The sequence below is a fragment of the Balaenoptera physalus genome, assembly GCF_965194825.1.
Source record: "Balaenoptera physalus genome assembly, chromosome: 19".
Taxonomy (NCBI): domain Eukaryota; kingdom Metazoa; phylum Chordata; class Mammalia; order Artiodactyla; family Balaenopteridae; genus Balaenoptera; species Balaenoptera physalus.
The window spans coordinates 36072541-36084836 of record NC_138900.1 but is presented as its reverse complement, the minus strand read 5'-3'; the positions used below and the strand labels follow the sequence as shown (position 1 = coordinate 36084836).

General features: G+C 40.7%; 1 long non-coding RNA gene across 1 annotated transcript in view; it reads right to left on the bottom strand.

The window, feature by feature from the left end:
• Positions 1–224: 224 nt before the first annotated feature.
• LOC309649196 overlaps positions 225–12296 on the bottom strand; it is a 98761-nt gene continuing 86689 nt past the window's right edge. The window contains exons 2-3 of the long non-coding RNA XR_014256982.1: positions 1066–1506; positions 225–1025 (exon numbers count right to left, since the gene is read on the bottom strand). This is a non-coding gene — a long non-coding RNA (uncharacterized lncRNA). The remainder of the gene's footprint in view (positions 1026–1065; positions 1507–12296) is intronic.

The window sequence follows — 12296 nt, the reverse complement described above, 5'->3', positions numbered from 1 at the left end:
ACCCACCCAGCAGTTATGGGATTTGATTGTACTCTGCTTGCGCCCCTCCTACCGTCTCACTGTGGCTTCTCCTCTGTCCTTGGACGTGGTGTATCCTCCTTGGTGAGTTCCAGTGTCTTCCTGTCGATGATTGTCCAGCAGCCAGTTGTGATTCTGGTGCTCTGCCAAGAGGGAGTGAGAGCACGTCCTTCTACTCCGCCATCTTGGTTAATCTCCTCCACGTTTAATGTTAAGTCATCTGGCACAGCATTGCCCCTGAGCTAATTGTTCTTGGAAGCATATGTTTCAAAAGTGACCATGTAGTGGTTGTACAAGAATTGGTTCTATTTTTCTGCATTCTTTTTGCTGGTATATCTAAAACATTTCCTCGGAAAAAAGTTACCCTCCTATTGTGTCAAACCATTTAGTGATTTGGAAAGGAAGCTGGATTGGTGAACAGATTTTCTCTCCTATCCTTTGTTCTCCTGCCCTTGGTATATCGTAACTTATAGGGAAAATATCAAATAGAGTGGTTTAGCATTCGTGTCATTCTCATTGTTTTAATTGCAAGCTGTATCACAAATATTCAGATATCTAGAGAAAACAACAACAACAACAGATCATTACATGAATGTCTGGTTGACTCTTGACAGGTAGTATTTCAAAAAACACACCAACCAATCTGTTCATCTCTAATGCCAGCCTTGCTCTCCTCCCTGCCTCTCTCCCCCCAGCCCTTTTCCTTCCTACCCCTTGACCTTTTCTCATCAGTGTTCGCTGTACCCATGTTTCCTTTCTATACTACCACCCTGGCCCTGTATGAACCTGTGCCTGGATTAGAGAACAAGACGTTTTACTCTTTCCTACTAATCTGTCTTGCAAAACCTGCTAGTTATCTCTTCCCTAAAATGCAATTTTATCCTATTGCCTCTGATTCTGCATCAACAGAGGCTGCCCATGAGGTTGAGCCCACATTTCTTAGTCTGTATTCAAATTCATTCTAGATCCAGGAAGTCTTTCTTGATTGAACCTAGAACTCCCACCTCCTGCATACACACACACACACACACACACACACACACACACACACACACACACACACACAGACATGCACATTTACGCTTATAGATTGTTCCTATTGGGTCTAATTCTCACTAGTGAACTGAATTTCATGGTATCGTGAACTCAGTGATAAGATGTTTTTAATGATTATCTAAATGGCTTGATGTAAATTTACATGAACACATGTGCACACAGAGTACACAAAGACATTCTCAAGATTTATTTACCAAAAAGAGACTCAGTTGCCCAAAATAGACTATTTGAATCAGAAGAGACTGAAATACCAATAGATGGTATATTTAAATCCTTTCCCTCCCCTTTATGACTACGGTTAAGATGTCATCTAGAAAATGAGGTCAGCTACAGAAATTAGAGTAGTTTCAATTTCTTTACCTAATTGTAGAATTCTGTGTAAATGTTCTTGTTACACAGACCTGCTCTTGATAGGTTTCTGGAGGGGAGTGGCTATGCCTTGTTTCTTTGGAATCACCAAGTATCATATGTACTTGTGAGAACAGTTGCCTGGACATCCAGTTTCAGAACCCAGGCCTTAGAGGCTCTGACAGGTACTTTCATAGTCACACAGCTTACCCCAAGGAGGATGTGCTAATTTGCAGAGTCTTGGGCCAGAGGGTAGAGTTATTGGTACCTTATGAGGCCACGGTCCTTTCCCCATAGAAAGTACAGGCTTGTGGAGCTGCCTTTACAGACCAGGCCCATGATTGCTGCCTCCTGGGTGTATTCACCGTCTGTGGAGCCAATCTCAGTCGTCGTCAGTATTAGGGAAGGCATCATTTTCTCAACCATAAAATAAAAGGATTAGGTTGGGGTCTGAACAGCAGCAATGGGGTCCAAAAGTTCCTTTCAGTATTGCAAAAAGCCCAGTAGAAGTTTTGCATATTTACCTTCATTAGCCCACATTGCTTAGTATAGCAATGCAGAGTAAATGCAGTTTGTTAGAAAAAAATTTTCAGATGTGGAGTTTGTAGAGGAAAATTAATAAGGGTCCATGGTGGGGCCTAGTTTGTCTCAGTGTCCTTTCCAGGCCCCTTTAACATTCTTTAATTCAGCTCAGGTGGTCCATGAACTTGAGAGTCGGCAGGATACTCTCATTCCACCTGCCATTTTTTCTCTTAAGAACCTAAATGCAGTCTTAGCATTTGGGCAGTGCCTCAGTATTGGGCAAATACTTGACCTGATTTTTAACAGCATCACCCACCTGTCTTGATTCTTTAGTCCTATGTGTCTGAACCCAGAGGCTGGTAAGTGCTCTTCCTTCTCCCCTCCCTCCCTCTTTCTCTTTATTTCTTTCAGCTTGGATCTTTCAGCATAATTTTTTGTTTGTTTTTATTTCCTAGATCTCTTCTCTGTTCTGTGTATGCATCTTCTTGTGTCTTTCCCTGAAGCTATGCATGCTTTGCTCTCTGCCATTTTCTGGACTCAACTTCATCAACTTGGTAGCCATAAAACCCACTTGTTTTCTTCTTTTAAAATGCTGGCAGTTATTTGGATATCAAGTATCAGCAATGCACTGGTCACTGTAGGATGGCTATATTAAGCTGTGCTTCTTACAGCCCTCCTTATGATTGTTTCTAGTAATTCGATAAATGCGTACTAGCTAATAAGGCGCAATTAACATTTAATAATAAAAAATGTAAAAAGTCAGTTGTACCTCCCTCACTGTAATGATAAGCAAAGCCTTTTATGTTGTGATGTCTTAACAGTTAGCTGCATGAGTGCTAAATGTTGCTTTTAATTAAACAATAAAGAATGTAACGCCCTTTCTGGTATCATTATAAATTTTGATGTGGTACAAAAATTTGATTCTTTAAAAATTAATTGCCTAGGAGTATGTTTAAGTAGTATTGATTATGTTGGTACCTCGTGTTGATCTGTGATACTTAACCCAACATTTAAAATATCTTTTTTTCCATTATATGTTGTGATGCAAGAATAAAAGCAAAGTACAAAACAAATAGGCACTTGAATTCTAATAGCAATAAGCAATAAATGTCAGGCATCTGGAAATTATGGTTGCAATTTCATCAGAGTACACTTTGTTCTTCTATTATGCCTGCATGAATTTTGCTACAGGCAAAATCTATTACAGATAACAGTTAAGAACCTTTCTAATCTACACAGATAGTCATGGCAAAATGCTGGAAAACTAAATGTTGGAAAATGTAATATTGCAGGGGAAAATTGACACTTGTAGGAAATAATGTGGGCCTATTTAGAACCACAAATGGTAATCATTGCTTTAAGATCATGGTGTGGTGGAGGTTTCTGTGGCGGGTGACCCAGATGAAGGACACAGCACTGGGAATGAATCGTGTTCTGCTGGCTGTTGTGTGCATGTACAGGTAGATGCTTATCTGTAAATTGAGGGGTGGGGTGTGTGCTTAATGATTGCTACCTGAAATTGTAATTACAAAGTCAGATTGCACGTGAGAAGACGGGGTTTTTTCCATTGCCCTTGGGTACACTGGAGAGTAATATTTCTATTCGGGGGCCAATTGACTCCCCTCAGGAGAAAGATTAATTAGTATTCATCACTCTTGATGGCACATAGTGACCCTGGATAGTTGCTTGGTAAATTTACTAACTGAGCTTTCAGGAAATTGGCTCCTGGCTATTAACCTGAATGAATGTCTTTTCTGCACTTAACTCCAGCTTAACCTGCATTTTCTAGGTCTCAGAGCATTAGGACTAGGGTTTGAAGATGTGGAGTTTGCCATTTACTTTATTATCCTCATCCTCTTTATTTTTCACATCCCTTCAACACATATGCAGCATTACCACCTAGATTACTTATTTATTGCTGTGTAACCAGTTACCTCCCAACTTAGCAGCTTAAAGCAACAAATGTTTATTATCTCACAATTTCTGTGGGTCAGGAATTTGGGAGCAGCTTAGATGGTTGGTTCTGGCTTGGGATTTCGCATGAAGTTAACGCTCAAGATGTCAGCCAGGGCTGCAGTCAACTAAAGACTTGATGTCAAGCTGGGGGATGGAGGATCCTCTTCCAAAAGGATAGCTCTTGACAAGAGATCTCAGTTCCTCAGTTGGCAGGAGGCTTCCATTCATTGCCACGTGAATCTTTCCATAGAGCAGTTTGAGTATCCTACAGCATGGCAGCTGGTTTCCCCAAGAGCAATTGGTCCAAGAGAGAGAGGAAGGAAGCTGAGGTGCCTTTTATGACCTGTCACTGCTGCCATATTCTGTTTACTAGAAGTGAGTCACCGAGTCCTACTCACATTGAAGGTTAGAACTAAATTCTACCTCTTGAAGGGAGGCACATCAAAGAATTTGTGAATGTATTGCATTGGCCAAAAAGTTTGTTTTTTCTGTATGTTACGGAAAAACCCGAACAAACTTTTTGGCCACCCCAATATTTTTAAAACTACCATATCGCCTAAACAAGACACACTAGCATCGGCTCCCAGGACAGACTTGTTTTCCAGGCTTGCTCAAGTAGCACCTTGTCTGAAAAGACCTCCTTCACTTCTTGGACCCACATTCTTCTTCTTTCTCTCACATCTAGGTAGCAGCATCTCATCACTTTGAGCATGTTGTCTTTGACTGCTATGAATTGTTATTTTACGTGTGTATTTTTTTCTCCTCAATCACGTGTTAGGTGTTTTAAGATAAGAGTGTGTCTTATAACTTTGTCTTCTCTAGAAGCTGTTCCATTTAGGCAAATAGATGGTGCACAATGAATAAGCACAAGAGGCTGTTGAGTGTGGTGGGTGAGAGCAGGGCTTTGGTTCAAAGGAGCCAAGGGGTCTTAGGTTCAAATTCTGGCTCCACCATTGTAAAAGCTTGGGAAATCTCTTACACAGCAAGTATTCTGTGAGAACTGTTCCACATGTAGGTGTCTTTTTGATATATTTGTGGAAGGAGGGGAGCTCCACGTCCTTCTATTCCACCATCTTGATCTATTACACAGGGAACAATATTAGAACATATCTCATGACCCTGTTGTGAAGATTGAATGAGTTGATGAATGTTGAGAATGTGGGAAGTGATACACAAATTGTAGGTCTTATCATTGTGGTATTGATAACATTTCACCTGTTCATAGGCTATTTTGCCTCATGTTGGATAAACTGACGTGGATCCTTGTCCTACCAACATTCTGTTTGACAACAAACAAGTTACTTCTTTTCTGAGTCTCAGTTCTCTGTCTGTGAAATGAAGGCGTTATGCCAGATAATTTCTGTGACCCTTCTGTAGCAAGATTATCTAACTCTGTTTTCTCTTATACAGGTGTAAGTAAAGAGAGAAAAGATTTTCTTTGTAATCTGGGCAAGTTCTACAGAAGATACCATGTTAAATCTTACAGACAAGAACATTTCATCGGAAGATGAGACACCTGTGTTAGGCTTGTCTGCAAGGGAAGAAGGAGACTGATATTTTTTGAGTACTTATTATATGTGCTCAGGTCTCCACATATGTCATACCATTACATACAATTATTCCTCTGAACTTTCCTTTTCTCCCTTTTACTAATCTCAGCCCATCCACTATCCAAGATCCCCACCAAAAATGCGGGTCCCAGGTCACATGGCTAATAAACAGCAGCAGGGAGAATTGAATCCACTTCTATATGATTCCAATCCCGGGTCCTTTCCATGACTGCTGGTTGCCTCCATTTGAGAAGGGTGGAACCTCTTGAGTGATTTAACCTCAGCTTATCCTTCCATACCTGGCAACAGTAACACTCAGGTAACCCAGCGGAAGCAGCAGTGAGGTCATTTGTATAGCTGGATAGCTCTGGCTGGGTCAAGTTGAAGGGAATTATCTGGAGTTCTTTTAGTCCTTTTTTAAGTCCAGTAGGTAATTATCAGCAGTCTTGCCTCTGTGACTTAGTCTCAGTGGCACTAAGAAGGTAAAATTCTTTGATATGAAAATTCAGGGGCTTCTGCTAGGGTTCTTGAGAGTCTGTACAGGAAGTGTTTTTGTTTGTTTGTTGTTTTGTTTTGGTTTTGTTTTGATCGTCCTTTGCCCTGGTCCCTCTAAGTGTGGGAAACCATTGACTTTGTATGGCACAGTAGGGAGACTGTCTTCCAGAGAGTCTTGCTCAGAGTCTGGGCCGCCAGTGGGTCTCTTGGCCTCCTCTCTTTGGGAAGGATTGGAAGGCCTATCCAGGCTCCCCAGTGGGGCTTTGTCAAGGGTGTCTGGCTACCTGAGAGCAGGTGACTAGAAGGGAAGTGGGACTAAATACTTCTCCAGACACATATGAGCATGAGGAGAGAGGGAGAACAGGGCAGGCCATTGTACCATGTACCTGTGAGGATGGGGGTGACCACAGGGTGGGAATGATAGGACATAAAATGGAACATATAACACAGTGGTGGGGTTGGCTGCGGTGCTCAGGGAGGGCCCAGGTGCTCACAGGCATCAAGGATAAAACATAGGCATTTGAGAGCAGGAATGCACCAAGTCTAATTCCTTGACTTTAGAGATAGAAAAACAGGTGTGATAAGGCATCCTCTGTCTTCTGTTGCTTGCCACTTTCCACTCTGTAGATTTCATATCAAGCTTTTCCCTACTGAACTGGGGTCTCTTTGAGGTGAGAACAGGAGTCAGAGACAACAGTCCTGCAACCACCAGTGGCCCTACAGACCATTCACCACAAGCATCCGGGGACCCCTCTAAATGGCATTCAGGTTGCATCACCCCACTGCTTAAAACCCTGTAATCAGGTTCCAGACCTGTCTACAAAGGAAGACTAAATATTAATGTACTAAACAATACTAGAAATCTTAATTGTGTTTATGATTTTAACTGTAGTGCTAGACTTAACGTTCACAGAAGTAATTAGGCACATCAGTATTGTAGGTTAAAAGATGCAAAGGGTAAGGCATATTTTCCTTTAAATAGATTCCTCATTCCAAGGCAAGCCTAGACTAAACTTGCCTAATTGTAGCATATAGCATCTTGGTCTCTTAGAAATGTTTCTTCTGTGTTATTTTTTTGAATACCGTCTCTAGCTTTGGATAACTTGTTTATTGAAAAGGGAAAGTAGGACAAGGGCAGTTTTCTTAAAAATCAATATATATAAAGCTGAAGTTGCCAGTGCTTTCCTGTCACACTTGGAATAAAATCTAAATTTCTTACATTTCTTACCATGCTGCTATGTTCCTCTTGAGCTGGTCACAGCCCACCGCTATGAACTCATCTCCTCATTCACTCCTCTCCAGACGTATTTGTCTTCTTTCTGTCCCTTCAGTATGCCAGCTTTGTTCTCTCTTTAGGACCTTTACACTTGCAGTTCCCTCTGTCTGGAAAGTTCTTCTACCAAATCTTGGCATGACTGTCTCCTTGTCATTCAGATCTCAGGTCTGTGTGGTCACATAGAGGCGTTCCTGACTGCCCTACTTTATGTGATTGTATAACAGGTAGAACCAATGGTCATTGTCTTGTTAATCTACGAATTTACTGGCTTATCGTCTGTTTTCTTCCATGACACATGAGCTGCAAGAGAACAGGGATCACACCCTGGCTCATTCATTGCTCTATCCTCAGGGCTGAGCCAGTCCCTGACAAATGTTCACTGAAGAAATGAAGCAATCTTGGCTCTCCCAGCTGTCACCTGTGTGACCTTGGGCAAGTCGGTCTATTTTCATTATGTTACATTAGGTTACAAAATCTACTTGTTATGAAGATGAATGAAATGTATATAAAATGCTTAGCACAGTGCCAGGTTCATAGAATGTGTTTAATAATTAGATTATTTTTTCCTAAAGGGCTTGAAACACTCTGTGTGTATATGTGTGTGCTTAGAAGCACATGTAGTAGGTGCTGAATAAATGCATATTGATTGAACAAAATAAGTTCCCCGAATTATACATTGCAGAGCCAGATCTTCAACCTAGATCACCTGATTCCTAATTTGGGACCTTACATCTTTGGTAATTCTCAATGCCAAGCATGTCTGAGGGATGGGTTGGAGGAAATGGGATGGAACATTTTGAGAAGTGAATATAGGCTGGCTTTCTGGAGATGTTCTTCAGATGTGGTTCTGCCTCTTTGAGCTCTGAGGAAGCCATGTTATGTCTGTTGACTTCTGTTTTCTGATCTATAAAATGGAGATTCTAGTTTATCACTTGCTTTGCATCAAGATGGCAGGCACTGTTCTGCCCATGTGTTGCATATGATCTAGTTCGGGAGATATACTGTGGACAGATATTGCCAAGAACAACACAAGACTTTGTCAACTACATGAGGTCAGAGTAGAACAATCTGAGTTCAGAATTGGACGCTGTTTGTCACTGGAAGTTGTGATGGCTTAGAATGTTCTGGAAGAAAGGCTTAAATTGACTTTCAAAGAACCTCACTAGGTGATTGTGAGAATAAGATGGTATAAATTGTATGAAATCCTTACAGTGATATAATGAGCTCCACTATTGTGAAGTGTTAAGATTACTGCTCTCTTCCAGATCAATACAGTTCACCCCGAGATAATAGGTCTGGTCTATATTCTTATGCTTTATACCTTAAGCAAAATGGGACTGAGAGATAAGTGCTCCATTCTTCCTTTTCCTAAGTACAGTGTGGGAGAGCAAACCATCATAACTTAGGTCAGAAAAGTTAAGTCCATGTCTAGATTCTGCTACTTACTAGCTGTGAGGTCTTGGACAAGTTGTATAACCCCTCTAAACCTCATTCTTCTTCTGTGTGGAATGGAGATATACTACCTGCCTCATAGGATTGTGCTCAGTGTTACACTGTGAAATATAAAGCACAATCCAAAAAGCTATGACACTGTTTTGGTTGTCTGAATGGCCTATTTACTATTGAAATATTCCAAGCAATAGACTGTATGCTTCCTAAGATATGGAAAATTCCTCAAAGGCAGAATCTACAATATTTAATTTTTTTGGTTTTGATTACATCTTCCATATGGTATCCGATTAGATGATTCAGTGAGCATAATTGTCGATCAGTCTTCAGCTAGTCTCCAAGTGAATATTTTCCACGTTTCTGCCAAAGTCCCAATTCAAACAGTTTTGTTTGTTTGTTTGGTGAGAACATCTGATTTATATATAAAGGTGGGGACCAATGGATTCTAGGTATTTTTCAGCCCTGGGTCTTGAGGGAAACATTGATTTCCAGAATTGGTGACAGCAAATAGATGAGAAAGCTGAGGGTTTTGCAGTATTTTCAGAGAGGGTTTTTTTGACCATTTATCTAAAGTGTCCCTCTCTCAGCCACCCTCTGCAATGTCATCCTGGTCATTTCCTTTATGGGACTTACAGCTATTTAAAATTACCTTATTTGTTTATTTGTCTATTTCTCTTACATTCTTACACAATGTAAGGTTGATGGGAATGGACCTTTATTCATTTCTCTATCTCTGTAACCTAGAATAATTTCTAACACATGGAGGTGACGAAGAAATATTATGAATTAATTAATAACTGAATGCAGCCATTGAGCTAGACAACTAAAAAAAAAATTCAGTTGTCCAGTTCTTCCTTTATTCCAAAGGTGACTTCCCCTAGACCCAAGGGTAGATACGCTTGAGCATTCCATGTTGATCTGGCTGAGGAGAGTCGACCAGCATGGCAGAGATTTAGTATCAGTGAGTCTCATTCATATATAAGAAACCCAGCCAGGAGAGCAATTCCAGAGACCCAAGATAATGTTCCCAATCCTGAAGACATGAAAACAGATTCAGCCTATGTCCTCCTTTGGGATGTGGTCAGTTATAGCAACCTTAAGTTGCTGGTTTTCTTTTCAGTAGAGCATATCCCCTCTACAGTGTAATGGCTTCTGAAAGAGAGTTAACTTTGTTTCCTCTTTGAGGACAAACTGCACGAAGCTGGTTAAGTTCTCTGCCACCAAAGTTTTAAGGGCCATGAGCTGGAATATGCAGTGACTAAACACCACCAGGTTAAGGGCCCCTCAGGCAAGATCATCACCTTCACTCTCCCCACTGCCTACATGGCATGCCCTTGGAACCAATCAAGTCTTTTTTGAAGATTTGTGCTGTGTTCAGTACTATTAAGTTAATTCTCAGTTTGCGGTTGGTTATGGTGGTAACCGTCTATATTCATGCAGAATTCTCTCTTGAATAGAATTATTCAGGGTAACATTCAGAGACTCTCTGAATCCTTACTGTGATGTCATCTTGAATGAGAATGACTAATCTGAATAACTTTGTTCAGAGGTGATGATTATGGACTGAAGTTTTGTATTTTTATGTTAATTTCAGGTAAGCCCTTTTTCTCATGTATTTGACATTAACATAGCTGGATAATTTTGAAATTCTGATGGTTGTATTTTTAAACGCACAAAACAAAGTTCCAGTGCAAGTAGGTATTTTTCACCAACCCCAAGACTTGAGTGTGTTGTAAATACTACAGAAAGGGCAATATTCTAGTCCAGCTGTACTCCTATTTATTTTCTGTAAACCCTAGATCTAAGCTTTGTAATGGTACACTCACAATATCTACCTTTTCTGTCACCTCAGGCCATATTCAGTATTTCCTCACTTAAAATCCATAAAGGTTTGGATGATCACATCTCTACACATAGTGGTCCTTTGGGCATCCCTTTGATTCTTTTGAATTAGGAGATGATGGAAGTGGAAAAGCCCAGTGATACATATAAACCAGCAGTGCCCAAACTTGTTTTTGTTGACTGACTGTGTCCAAGTTAAAGCACCTGGTGATCTTTAAAAACATACTGATCCTAGGACTCCAACCCCCAGAGATTCTTATTTAGAAGGTTTGGGGTCTGATCTTGGAATCTGTATTTTTAAAAATCTGATGCTAAGTTGGATTTGGGAACAGATTGCCTCTAGCGTAACACCCTGATTTTATAGACAGTTAACTGAGATCCACAAAAGACAGAGGAAACATACATAGACACACAGCTAGCTAGTGACTCAACACATATATTCTCAGTCTCTTTCATCCTGATTTCATCACCATTCTTTAATTATGATATGAGACTAGTAACAGTAACAAGTCTGTCTACAGCTCTGTCTACAATAGGTACACCTACTGTGTACTCCGATTGTACTGCCCCGAGGCCTCATTTTCTCTCATCCTCCTAAGACCACTTTTGGGATATGCCTTCTCTGCTTCCCAGAATAATCACGCCTCAACAGTACCTTCTTATAGAACCAAGTGCCTTTAATGACATTTGTAAGTGTTTCCCAATGATAGTGTGAATGACTGAGTCAGGAGGCTGTTAGTAATTTCCACTGGGAAACTGACTCTGGAGGGTTTCAGTGCCCATGATTTGGAGCAAGGAGATTACAGATGTACATGGGAGGGAGAAAGGCATCTTTAAAGGAGCTAAAGCTAATGGTTGTTCATAAGTCTTCTGCTTTGTTCTGGGGCTCCCAGAATTGATCATCGCTACTTTGTTTTAATCAGAAGCTGAAACTTTCTTGCTTACTCTCAAGGGGGCAAATTCTCAGTGGTAAAATGATTTACACGTCCAATCAAAACAGCACTCCCCCCCAAGAAAAAAATCTCTCAAAGTCTCAACACTTAATAGATGTGTTATGGGCTCATAAAAATGAAGCCTGAGACTCCCCAGCGTCCTGTTCAGGCTTCTGGGAGGCACAGGATTCCCTGAGCTAGATTTTCTTAACAGGGAATCTGGAGAAAGGTTTTAGGATAGTTCTTCCTTTGTGAGTGTGAGTAAGGAAGTATGTGTGTGAGGGGGAAAGAGAGAACACGTGTTGCCTTTATGTGTGCCTGTGTGTGCGCCTGCCAACTGAGTGAATATTATCCCTTCTCTCAGGAACATACGAGGCTGCTTTACTGGCAGGGGCAGGGGAGGAAGCAAGCAGGTCCACCCAGGATTTTAAAGCTTTGGGGGTTAGGCTACCTTCTCTTCGCATGGCTGACTTCTCTCTGATGTCCTCAAGTAACTCATTCAAGTTTTGTTTGATCTTCTCCAATTCTCAAGACAGTTTTTTTTCCCTTTTAGTTAGTTATATTTTTTCTTATTATCGAAGGAATACATTCAACATAAACTTTATTTTTTAAGTTCACAGCAAAATTGAGCAGAAAATACAGAGTTGCCAGATACCTCTGTACCCTCACCCCCCAACAAAGCACAGTCTCCCCCATTATCAATACCCAGCACCAGAAGTACATTTGTTACAATTGATGGACCAACAGTGACACATTACCACCCAAAGTCCATAGTTTACATTAGGGTTCACACTTCGTGTTGGATGTAATTTATTTTTATTGTAAAAACTTGGAAACATTTTAAAAAACACT